This window comes from Mobula birostris, chromosome X (assembly GCF_030028105.1).
Source record: "Mobula birostris isolate sMobBir1 chromosome X, sMobBir1.hap1, whole genome shotgun sequence".
Lineage (NCBI taxonomy): Eukaryota > Metazoa > Chordata > Chondrichthyes > Myliobatiformes > Myliobatidae > Mobula > Mobula birostris.
In genome coordinates, this window is record NC_092402.1 from 74,780,687 (window position 1) to 74,794,362 (window position 13,676).

Sequence of the window (13,676 nt, forward strand, 5' to 3'; positions counted from 1 at the left end):
TTTCCAATCATTACATAGCACAACTAAGCGTGGTGGAATACTTTTCAACTTGCCAGATGAATTCTACTCCAACAAAACTAAACTCAGTTTGAGTCAAAGCAGTCCACCAGCCATCCACAAGCTTATGCATTTTTTTCAGTACTACCACACCACAGCTACAGAGTACACTGTTTACAGCTACTGATCAAGGGTTCTTCATAGCACTTTCCAATTTTCTATCGTGAAGGACAAAAGGGGCTCATACGTAGGAACACCATTACACTGCATCCCAATTTGGAAATGATCTGCCAGCAATTTATTAACACTGGTTCAAAATTCTGGAACACTTGCTTCATGGATGTGTTGGACTAAACGGCCCGTTTCTGTGCTGTATGATCCCATCCTCTCTATCTGTCCATGATCCACTCTCTGCATATTCATGTGCCTATCTAAGTGCCTCTTAAACACCTATTATACACCTATTAAGCGCCTATTATATCTGCCTCTACAATCACCCCTGGCAGCGCATTCAAGGCAACCACCACTCTGTGTAAATGCCTGCACGTTCTCTTTGAAGTTTCTCCCTCTCACCTTAAATGCATGCCACTGGTATAAGTCATTTTGATCCTAGGAAAAATATGCCTTTCATAATTCTATAAACTTTTCTCTGGTCTCCTCCCGGCCTCGCCACCATTCCAAAGAAAATAACCATAGCATATCCTACCTCTCCTTATAGCACATGCCCTCTAATCCAAGTAAAGCTTCGCTGTTTCCCCTCCATACGGTCTTATGGTCAAAGCCTCCATACCCTTGTTATAATGAGGCAACCAAAACTGAATGCAATACATCAGATGCAACATAATCAGAGATGATAAAGGAATCAAGTGATATCGAGATAATGTAGAAAAAGAGTAAAACATCAGCCAGGGTCTTAATGAATGGCAGGGCCGGCTCAAAGACCAAAATGGCCTCCCCTGCTTCTACTTCTTATATTCTAGGCCCAAGTTGGCAACATAAGCCCGGGTAAGCATTCCTGGTCATCATATAGAATACGGCTTAAAATGTGTTACAGGTTTTATGGTATTTCAACCGGTCTGAAGATTTTCAATCTTGCTCCCTGTTGACAAAACAACAAAATTGAAGTCCTGTATAAAGTAATTCAAGAAACTTATGCTTTTTTTAAGATACAAGAACTCCCAGCTGTTGGGAATCCTAGTACTTGAAGTGGCAGAAGGTCAGTAACTCTATCCATTTCTTCAACTCATTGTGCTCATTTAAGTGTATGAAGCAATTGTATTTAAATATTTAAAATTAAGATTAAGATTATAGTTAATGTTTAACTAGTTTTATTTTCTAATGTTAAGACATTATTCAATGTTTCTTCACATCAAAGGCAAATTATTTTGACAGTTTTGACAGCTGGTAAGCCTATGGAAATGTATAGTCAGCTGCCAAAGCATTTGTGGGCACATCTCTTGCATTTTTAATGGCAAGGCTATGTGCTCACAAGGCCATGCCAATCAAAATTTGCTTTAGAAACCAAGCTGTCACTGAAGCCAAGTGCAGATAGAAGAATAACAATGACAGGCTGCTCACCACTTATAGGCATTCCAGACTGCATCATTCCATATACAAATGTCATGTAGGAGTTTTTTACCCAGTCCCCAACCCATTCAATTCCAACATAAAAAAATAAAAAATGCTGGAAACACTCACCAGGCAGCATCTGTCAAAAGAGAAAATGAATTAACAATTATGATGAGAGCTGTGGGGAGAAGCCAGTGTTAGGGTAAAAGGAAGACATCTTGAAAGTCTCATCATGATAACAGATCCAGCTGAGACAAAACCCTAGAAGAGTGGAAAGGAATCCTTACAGGAAGTGGGGGTTGGGGAGTTAGAATGAAGCATAATTAAGACAGCACAGAGGTTTGCGGACGTGAAATGGTATTTTACATCAAATCAGAGATGGAAGCAGAAATCCAGAAAAGGAAGGCAAGAACCAGTAATGGAACATGCAGAAATGAAAATGAGGTGGAAATTGACAACAAAAATAACTGTAGGTTTAAATTCTGGACAATATTAAGAGTTGAGGCATTGGTTCTGAAGATAATATTGTGCAGAAGGTACTTCAGAAGTTAAGTAAAGGAGCGAGAGACCTTGTGACCTTTCTTTATACTGCAAACTACTTGAAGTTGACCAGATAAGGGGGTTTTCTCTTGATTTGAGCAGTCTGTAAAACAAGGACAGTCTTGATTTCTGTTGCCATGACATCTCAGGTTCACAAAGAAACTACAGAAGTACAGAACGTCCTATATGATAGATTACTGAAAATCTACAAACAGGTAACTGGTATGGAAAAACCAGTGCCCAGGAACAGAAAAGACTACAGAAAGTGGATGCAGCCCAGTCTATTCACAAACAAAAGAAAATCTGCAGATGCTGGAAATCCGAGCAACGCACACAAAATGCTGGAGGAACTCAGCAGGCCAGGCAACATCTAGGAAAAGAGTACAGCCAATGTTTTGGGTTCCTAGATGCTGCCTGGCCTGCTAAGTTCCTCCAGCATTTTGTGTGTGCTGCAGCTCAGTCCCTCACAGACAAAGCCCTCTACACCACTGAGCGCATGTACATGGAGCACTAGTGCAAGAAAATAGCATCCATCATCAAAGACCACCATCCAAACCATGACCTCTTCTTTTGTTACCATTTGGCAGAAGGTACAGGAGCTTTAGGTCCCACATCAGCAGATTCAGGAACAGTTACGCCCTAAAAACATCAGGTTCCTGAAATGGTATGATAAGTGAACGGATTCTATGACCGACAGACTCACTTTCAAGGAATCTTTACAACTCATGTTCATAGTATTATTTTTATTTCCAGTTTGTCTTCTTTTGCACGATAGCTATTTGCCAGTCTTTGTCTATGTATAGTTTTTCATAAATTCTACTGTATTTCTTTTCTTCTTGTAGATGTCTACAAGAAAATTAATCTCAAGGTAGCATATGGTAATGTATACTGTAAGCATTTTCATAGAAAGTTTACATTGAACTTTGATTATACATGATTAATTGCTGATTTGATTTCAACAGATGAAATACTAGAAAAATGATGAAATGCCGAAGGAAAATGACAGAAAGTACGGTAGACCATTCTTTTTCACAGCTTCACCCGAGAGTCCTTTCACTTCTTTCCTTTTGCCAGAACAACATCCAGGTACAGTCAAGTTATATATGGAATAGCTTTTTATCAAATGATGTTGTGAACAGCCTGAGGAAGACAAGAACTTTAAAAGGGTATCAACAACATTAATAATCACAGATAACCTAACTAGTACAGTGATTACAAAGGTGAAGTCATTTAGCAGTTGGGAAGCCTTAAATTCATGCCCTATCCTTTCTATCATCATAGAACATAGAATAGTACAGCACAGTACAGGCCCTTCGGCCCACAATGTTGTGCCGACCCTCAAACCCTGCCTCCCATATAACCCCTCACCTTAAATTCCTCCATATACCTGTCTAGTAGTCTCTTAAACCTCACTAGTGTATCTGCCTCCACCACTGACTCAGGTAGTGCATTCCACGCACCAACCACTCTCTGAGTAAAAAACCTTCCTCTAATATCCCCCTTGAACTTCCCACCCCTTACCTTAAGGCCATGTCCTCTTGTATTGAGCAGTGGTGCCCTGGGGAAGAGGCGCTGGCTATCCACTCTATCTATTCCTCTTATTAGCTTGTACACCTCTATCATGTCTCCTCTCATCCTCCTTCTCTCCAAAGAGTAAAGCCCTAGCTCCCTTAATCTCTGATCATAATGCATACTTTCTAAACCAGACAGCATCCTGGTAAATCTCCTCTGTACCCTTTCCAATGCTTCCACATCCTTCCTATAGTGAGGTGACCAGAACTGGACATAATACTCCAAGCGTGGCCTAACCAGAGTTTTATAGAGCTGCATCATTACATCGCGACTCTTAAACTCTATCCCTTGACTTATGAAAGCTAACACCCCATAAGCCTTCTTAACTACCCTATCCACCTGTGAGGCAACTTTCAGGGATCTGTGGACATGTACCCCGAGATCCCTCTGCTCCTCCACACTACCAAGTATCCTGCCATTTACTTTGTACTCTGCCTTGGAGTTTGTCCTTCCAAAGTGTATCCATGAGTTATCCATGAGTGGCAAAGCTAATGCTTTGTTCCACTGTCGCTAATCTAATCATAACCACAGAATATCATGGAACAACTTCACTTCCTGTTGCTGGAGTCTCTATGGCTCCATCCTTGCCCGTCCAATTTCTCACTTACTTTCTGTCCCTTCCCCCAAGAGAACCACAACCTTGTCGTAGGGTTTGGAGGCTTGCGTGCCTCAGTGACCCGGAGAGCTATGTTGGCTGGAGTCAAGGCCTTATGCTTTTTATGTAGGGTCACCCATGCTAAACAGTTCAAAGTGTAGAGGCCAGATTAAGAGTGGTCCACTACTTCTCCAGGTTTGGTGGTTCAGCTCAGGACTAACAACTCCGATGGTCAAACAAAATTATTATGGAAACAGCAATGGAGAATCCTTCTACATCTGTGTGCAACAGTATGGACAGACAGATATGGTGGACTTTCAATGCTGCCTTAAACACCAGTGGCGCAATGGGCAGTGAGTAAGTAAATAAGTCTCTGTCCTTCGATGACATCATCCAAAACATGAGATTAGGTTATTCATGTATGTTGATTGCAACTTACTACTCCAGTTTGTCTGACCCATTGCTGAAATCTGCCATGGATTGACTGTAAAATGGAAATTTTCTAAAACTACTCCAAATAGATGGTAAAAAGAAAGCTATATGCAGTTCAACCATAAATTCTGCTCTAAATCAGTACTGCTTATGTTTCTCCTGGGTCACCTGGCCACTGTCACTTGCTGTTTACTTACAACCAGACAAACCATAGCTGCCACTAAACCTTAGCAAAACCATACTTAGGTAGCTTTAAACCAACATTGACTGAAAAAAAAGAGACAAAAATACATATTGTATTTGACAATCAAATCAGGGGTGCATAAAGCAAGACCTTTTCATCAGGACAGCAATCGAGATGTTAAAGGCAGAGCTTTGCAGCAGTTTCTATGAGTTGAAGAGCGACCAACCAGCAAGAAGGATTCATTAGAAGGAGCCAATAAAAGTAACTCAAGTACAAGCAGAGCAGACATTATTGTGAGTGTGCCAGTCTTTAGAGTGGCTTTGGCTCATCAGGCTTGGGTGAGGTTAAGTATCTTGTAAGTTATTCTCTCTGTTCTTATTTGTTCATTCTTCATCTGTTAGGGCACAGTAGTTCAGTGAGAATGGCTCCTTGGGCAGTGTTTTGCACTCTGTGTGGGACGTGGGAAGTCTGGGAGATTATGAACATACACTCAGTGGCCATTTTATTAGGTACAGGGGATACCTAATAAAGTAGCCACAGAGTGCAAGTAATTACAACTGAAAATATGGAGGAGCAACATCTCACATTCTTTCTGGATAGCCTCTAACCTGATGGTATGAATATTGATTTCCCCAATTTCTGGTAATTTTTCCCCCTCCTCTTCCCTCTACTTACCTCTTCTCTTCTCCTCACCTTCCTATCAGCTCCCCCAGTGCCCCTCCCCTTTTCCTATGGTCCACTTTCTTCTATCAGATTCTTTCTTTTTCAGCCCTTTACCTTTTCCACCTATCAACTACCAGCTTCTCACTTCGTCTCTCTCTCCCCCAGCCCTCCTAACTTTGCCCTCACCTGTCTTCACCTATCATTTTCTAGTTTATACTCCTTCCCCTCTCCTCCTTCTTATTCTGGTATCTTCCCCCTTCCTTTTCAGTCCTAATGAAGGGTCTCAGCCTGAGACGTCAGCAGTTTATTCATTTCCATAGATGCTGCCTGACCTGCTGAGTTCCTACAGAATTTTGTGTGTGTTGCTCAAGATTGCCAGCATCTGCAGAACCTCTTGTGTTTATGACTCAATGATAAGACTCAACCTAAGGGATGAGACTCAATACTCCCTATGCTTTTTCCTCCATTGTTTCCAAGATTATTCCCAGATGAAAGAGAAATGATGACACATTTCATTGGTCTCTTTCCATATATATAGCCTTCTTTGCACACATACGGTGATATAGGATCCTTTGAGTCATAACATGCATGACAAAGACATCTACTGTATATTCCTCACTGAGTGCTATTAAATTCAGGTCATTCAGAAATTCCAATGGTGACCTAAACATCCGTGTGTCTACGTAAACTATTAGAAATACTAATTTTTCAAGAAAAAAATTATTTTTCCAACAATGCTAATAAATAAATTTATGAAACATGGATCTTTATGGGGAAAAATAAGACGGCAATCTCTTCACAATAACATGTCTCTCCATAGCACTTAACATTTTAAGTGAACAGGCATCTGGCAAAGTAAGGTGCTGGTAGTCCAAAAATCTCCTTGGCCCAAATGTGCCAGCTTCCAATTTTCAATACAAGGGTCATAACAACTTAGAGTTCACTCTAGGGTATGTTGATTATACTACTAAGTTATTGCTCAGCAAAGAATAGAAATGAAGGATCAAATATCTTTTGCCAAAATCTAACATTTGGTTTTTCCTTCTCGGTATCAAGGCAGCAATCACAGAGGACCAACCGATAAATGTGAATGGGAAAGGAGAAGTTACAGTCCATGAGAAACTATGAGCTCTAGAAGGAACTGCGGTTATATAGACAAATTCAAGAATTGTGGAGAAAATTACAGAAGGTAACAAAAGGTAGTGATTTTTGAATTGTTTCCATAAGACCAAAAGATTTAGGAGCAGAAGTAGACCATTCGGCCATCAAGTCTGCTCTGCCATTCAATCATGGGTTGATCCACTTCAGCCAGTCATCCCCACTCCCCTTCTTTCACCCCATAACCTTTGATGCCCTGGCTAATCAAGAACCTATTCATCTCTGCCTTAAATACACCCAATGACTTGGCCTCCACAGTCACTTGTAACAATTTCCAGTGTCACCTGCTGCATGGTGGATTAGCAAAACAAGAAAAACAACAGAAGAATTCAGGTGGTCAGTCAGTATCAATGGAGACAGAAGGTGCAAGTCAATGCCTTGAGTCAAGACCCTACAACAAGACTGAAGATTGATGGTAATTAATTAGATAGAATGGCAAAGAGGGCTTTATGCATGCTTGTCTTCACTGGTCAGGGGATTGAGTATAGAAGTTGGAAAGTTACGTTGCAGCTACACTGTATTAAACTTTTAGTTGGGCCACTTGTAGAGTACTTGTACGGCTCTGATCGCCACTTTAGAGGAAGGATGAAGGCTTTGGAAAGAATATAAAATAAGTTTCACAAGGATGCTGCCTGGATTATAGAGTACCAGCTACAAGGAGATGAAATTAATTAATTTATTGATTGATTAAGATACAGCGCGGAATAGGCCCTTCTGGCCCAGCAAGCCGCACCACTCAAAAGCCCCCAAATTAACCCCAGCCCAATCATGGGACAACTTACAATGACCAGTTAATCTACTAACCAGTACATCTTTCGACTGACAGAGGAAACCGGAGCACCAGGAGAAAACCCATGCTTTCTACGGGGAGGATGTACAGATTTCTTACAGATGCTGAACTGAACTCCAGTAGCATCGTGCTAACCACCACGCTTTTCCCTGGAACATCAGAGCCCGAGGGAGTAACCTGATAGAACGATATAAAATTACAATAAGCATAGACTGTCAGAGTCTTCCCCCTGCTTCCCCCCTCCTCAAGAGGCTGGAAATGTTAAATACTAGAGGACATAGCTTTTAAGCTGAGAGGAGAAAAGTTTTAAATGATTTATGAGGGTTTTTTCTCTTTTTTTTACATATATAGAAACATAGAAAACCTACAGCACAATACAGGCCCTTCAGCGCAAAGCTGTGCCAAACATGTCCCCACCTTAGAAATTACTAGGCTTTACCCATAGTCCTCTATTTTTCTAAGCTCCATGTAGCCATTCAGGAGTCTCTCAAAAGACCCTATCGTTTCTGCCTCCACCACTGCCGCCGGCAGCCCATTCCACGCACTCACCACTCTCTACGTAAAAAACTTACCCCTGACATCTCCTCTGTACCTACTTCCAAGCACCTTAAAACTATGCCCTCTCACGCTAGCCATTTCAGCCCTGGGGAAAAGCTTCTGACTATACACAGGATCAATGCCTCTCATCATCTTATATACCTCTATCAGGTCACCTCTCAGCCTCTGTTGCTCCAAGGAGAAAAGGCCAAGTTCACTCAATCTATTCTCATAAGGCACGCTCCCCAATCCAGGCAACATCCTTCTAGATCTCCTCTGCAACCTTTCTATGGTTTCCACGTCCTTCCTGTAGTGAGGCGACCAGAATTGAGCACAATACTCCAAGTAGGGTCTGACCAGGGTCCTATATAGCTGCAACATTACCTCTCGGCTCTTAAACTCAATCCCACGATTGATGAAGGCCAATGCACCGTATGCCTTCTTAACCACAGAGTCAACCTGCACAGCAGCTTTGAGTGTCCTATGGACTCGGACCCCAAGATCCCTCTGATCCTCCATACTACCAAGAGTCTTACCATTAATACTATATTCTGCCATCATATTTGACCTACCAAAATGAATCACCTCACACCTATCTGGGTTGAACTCCATCTGCCACTTTTCAGCCCAGTTTTGCATCCTATCAATGTTCAGTTGTAACTTCTAACAGCTCCCCACACTATCCACAACACCCTCAACCTTTGTGTCATCAACAAATTTACTAACCCATCCCTCCACTTCCTCATCCAGGTCATTTATAAAACTCACAAAGAGTAGGGGTCCCAAAACAGATCCCTGAAGCACACCACTGGTCACTGGCCTCCATGCAGAATATGACCCGTCTACAACCACTCTTTGCCTTCTGTGGGCAAGCCAGCTCTGGATCCACAAAGCAACGTCCCCTTGGATCCCATGCCTCCTTACTTTCTCAAAAAGCCTTGCATGGGGTACCTTATCAAACGCCTTGCTGAAATCCATATACACTACATCTACGGCTCTACCTTCATCAATGTGTTTAGTCACATCCTCAAAAACATCAATCAAGCTTGTAAGGCACGACCTGCCTTTGACAAAGCCATGCTAACTATTCCTAATCATATTATGCCTCTCCAAATCTTCACAAATCCTGCCTCTCAGGATCTTCTCCATCAACTTACCAACCACTGAAGTAAGACTCACCAGCCTATAATTTCCTGGGCTATCCCTACTCCTTTTTTTGAATAAGGGAACAACATCCGCAACCCTCCAATCCTTTGAAACTTCTCCCGTCCTCATTGATGATGCAAAGATCATTGCCAGAGGCTCAGCAATCTCCTACCTCGCTTCCCACAGTAGCCTGGTGTACATCCCGTCCGGTCCCAGTGACTGATCCAACTTGATGCTTTCCAAAAGCTCCAGCACATCCTCTTCCTTAATATCTACATGCTCAAGCTTTTCAGTCTGCTGCAAGTCATTCCTACAATTGCCAAGATCCTTTTCCGTAGTGAATTCTGAATCAAAGTATTCATTAAGTACCTCCACTACTTCCTCCGGTTCCATAAACACTTTTCCACTGTCACACTTGATTGGTTCTATTCTTTCACATCTTATCCTCTTGCTCTTCACATGCTTGTAGGATGCCTTGGGGTTTTCCTTAATCCTTTCCGCCAAAGCCTTCTCATGGCCCCTTCTGGTTCTCCTAATTTCATTCTTAAAGCTCCTTCCTGCTAGCCTTATAATCTTCTAGATTCCTATCATTACCTAGTTTTTTGAACCTTTTGTAAGCTCTTCTTTTCTTCTTGACTAGATTTACAACAGCCTTTGTACACCACGGTTCTTGTACCTTACCATCCTTTACCTGTCTCATTGGAACGTACCTACTCAGAACCCCACACAAATATCCCCTGAACATTTGCCACATTTCTTTGTACATTTCTCTGAGAACACCTGTTTCCAAATTATGCTTTTTATAATTTATATATGCAGAATGATAGGAGCCTCTATCAGGGGAGGTGTTGAAGTAGATACGACAACATTGCTTCAGTGACATTTACACAGACACACGAACAGACATGGAATTGAGGGACAGAGACCATGTGCAAGCAAATGTGCAGCTCTATTTAGCATCATGGTTGGTACAGACATTGTGGGTTGATGGGGTCTGTTCCTGTGCTCTACTGTTTTATGTTCTAATACGAATGGTGTGGGGCAAAAGATGAGATGAGGACTTGGGAGTGTGAAGAATCAAAACCTTTATCGATTGCCTTTCATTCAATACGTCTCCACTACTGCTTCCAAACATGACACTAAAATTTCCCATTCCAATCCAATTTCTACAACCACAAAGCCTGGGCCATGATAGAGGACCTCATCTCCACGACCACACCACAGCACTTATCTGCACATGCCATCCCACATCCCACCTTCCAAGCTTATTTGCAGGCACCAAATTATGACCCTGATCTTGCTTGCAGAGCACCTTCCAATGACTCAGTCATTGCTTACAGCCCAGTCTCACCAACACCTCCGCATCTTTGCTTACAAAGCACTGAACTTCATCCCATTCTAGCAACACACATCAAAGTTGCTGGTGAACACAGCAGGCCAGGCAGCATCTCTAGGAAGAAGTGCAGTCGACGTTTCAGGCCGAGACCCTTCGTCAGGACTAACTGAAGGAAGAGTGAGTAAGGGATTTGAAAGTTGGAGGGGGAGGGGAAGATCCAAAATGATAGGAGAAGACAGGAGGGGGAGGGATGGAGCCAAGAGCTGGACAGGTGATAGGCAAAAGGGGATACAAGAGGATCATGGGACAGGAGGTCCGGGAAGAAAGACAAGGCGGGGGGGGGGGACCCAGAGGATGGGCAAGAGGTATATTCAGAGGGACAGAGGGAGAAAAAGGAGAGTGAGAGAAAGAACATGTGTATAAAAATAAGTAACAGATGGGGTACGAGGGGGAGGTGGGGCATTAGCGGAAGTTAGAGAAGTCGATGCTCATGCCATCAGGTTGGAGGTTACCCAGACGGAATATAAGGTGTTGTTCCTCCAACCTGAGTGTGGCTTCATCTTTACAGTAGAGGAGGCTGTGGATAGACATGTCAGAATGGGAATGGGATGTGGAATTAAAATGTGTGGCCACTGGGAGATCCTGCTTTCTCTGGCGGACAGAGCGTAGATGTTCAGCAAAGCGGTCTCCCAGTCTGCGTCGGGTCTCGCCAATATATAAAAGGCCACATCGGGAGCACGGGACGCAGTATATCACCCAGGCCGACTCACAGGTGAAGTGTTGCCTCACCTGGAAGGACTGGTTGGGGCCCTGAATGGTGGTAAGGGAGGAAGTGTAAGGGCATGTGTAGCACTTGTTCCGCTTACACGGATAAGTGCCAGGAGGGAGATCAGTGGGGAGGGACGGGGGGGACGAATGGACAAGGGAGTCGCGTAGGGAGCGATCCCTGCGGAAAGCAGAGAGAGGGTGGGAGGGAAAGATGTGCTTAGTGGTGGGATCCCGTTGGAGGTGGCGGAAGTTACGGAGAATAATATGTTGGACCCGGAGGCTGGTGGGGTGGTAGGTGAGGACCAGGGGAACCCTATTCCTAGTGGGGTGGCGGGAGGATGGAGTGAGAGCAGATGTACGTGAAATGGGGGAGATGCGTTTAAGAGCAGAGTTGATAGTGGAGGAAAGGAAGCCCCTTTCTTGAAAAGCCTCATCCTGAGAGCAGATGCGGCGGAGACTTTTCATTCTAGGACGAGGGAGATGTCTTCCTTTTTTAAAGAAAGGGGCTTCCCTTCCTCCACTATCAACTCTGCTCTTAAACGCATCTCCCCCATTTCACGTACATCTGCTCTCACTCCATCCTCCCGCCACCCCACTAGGAATAGGGTTCCCCTGGTCCTCACCTACCACCCCACCAGCCTCCGGGTCCAACATATTATTCTCCGTAACTTCCGCCACCTCCAACGGGATCCCACCACTAAGCACATCTTTCCCTCCCACCCTCTCTCTGCTTTCCGCAGGGATCGCTCCCTACGCGACTCCCTTGTCCATTTGTCCCCCCCGTCCCTCCCCACTGATCTCCCTCCTGGCACTTATCCGTGTAAGCGGAACAAGTGCTACACATGCCCTTACACTTCCTCCCTTACCACCATTCAGGGCCCCAGACAGTCCTTCCAGGTGAGGCAACACTTCACCTGTGAGTCGGCCTGGGTGACATACTGCGTCCGGTGCTCCCGATGTGGCCTTTTATATATTGGCGAGACCCGACGCAGACTGGGAGACCGCTTTGCTGAACACCTACGCTCTGTCCGCCAGAGAAAGCAGGATCTCCCAGTGGCCACACATTTTAATTCCACGTCCCATTCCCATTCTGACATGTCTATCCACGGCCTCCTCTACTGTAAAGATGAAGCCACACTCAGGTTGGAGGAACAACACCTTATATTCCGTCTGGGTAGCCTCCAACCTGATGGCATGAACATCGACTTCTCTAACTTCCGCTAATGCCCCACTTCCCCCTCGTACCCCATCCGTTATTTATTTTTATACACACATTCTTTCTCTCACTCTCCTTTTTCTCCCTCTGTCCCTCTGAATATACCTCTTGCCCATCCTCTGGGTCGTCCCCCCCGCCTTGTCTTTCTTCCCGGACCTCCTGTCCCATGATCCTCTCATATCCCTTTTGCCAATCACCTGTCCAGCTCTTGGCCCCATCCCTCCCCCTCCTGTCTTCTCCTATCATTTTGGATCTCCCCCTCCCCCTCCAACTTTCAAATCCCTTACTAACTCTTCCTTCAGTTAGTCCTGACGAAGGGTCTCGGCCTGAAACGTTGACTGCACCTCTTCCTAGAGATGCTGCCTGGCCTGCTGCATTCACCAGCAACTTTGATGTGTGTTGCTTGAATTTCCAGCATCTGCAGAATTCCTGTTGTTTGCGTTCATCCCATTCTACCCTTCTTCTCACCTATCAACTCCAGGCTACAATCCTTTGTCTGTAGCCACCAGCTTCCAATTTCCCCCCATCCTACAGCCCAATCACAAGTAGAATATTTTCAATCACTAAGACACCAACTACCTTATCAGTAGCTAGTTTCGGGAATAAGTAAAACAAGTCCAAAATCAGAAACAGACTACAATCATCCAGTAGTTTTAAATAAGTCTGCTAGAATTTCTAGGCCACCATACCTTAACAAGAGAATTCCTTTTGTAATGTATGTTATTATGTTCTTATTCCATTACCAGAGATAAAGGCCTGTGGAATGAAGATCAAAAGATTGTGATTAAAAGTGACACAAAATAATGAAGGTAAATGGGGAGAGGGTAGGTTGATTCAATAAGGACTTTCAACTCAGGTGTACTCAGAATAGTTGGTTCCTTGTTGTAAATTCTATGTAACCAGTCATTTTCATAGGCTCTTGGTAGGAATAAAAAAAATTGCACCACTATGTACAAGTTGATAGCTTTTTGATTTAAATGAAATTGTTTAGTTATGTTCAGATAATACAGCTTCAGCTCAGACTTCCCTGTTTTTAATGGCTACATTGATCTCTTCTATCAATATAACAATATGAAAGCAATGTGCTGAAACCATAAATCACGCAATAAAATTTTGTGAATTCTTCTGTTCAAAAGGGTCTACAAACTAACATAGCTCATCGCTCCAAAGTCA

General features: G+C 43.6%; 1 protein-coding gene across 4 annotated transcripts in view; it reads right to left on the minus strand.

Annotated features, from left to right (window-relative positions):
* LOC140191404 (protein TANC2-like) overlaps positions 1-13,676 on the minus strand; it is a 745,351-nt gene that overhangs the window by 639,889 nt on the left and 91,786 nt on the right. Inside the window, exon 1 of one of the 4 annotated variants that reach the window (XM_072248800.1) lies at positions 13,193-13,233. The exons of the other annotated variants lie outside the window; for them this stretch is intronic. The gene's annotated coding sequence lies outside the window, so the exon portion shown is untranslated. Of the gene's footprint in view, positions 1-13,192; positions 13,234-13,676 lie in introns of those variants that run through there. 4 annotated transcript variants of the gene reach the window in all.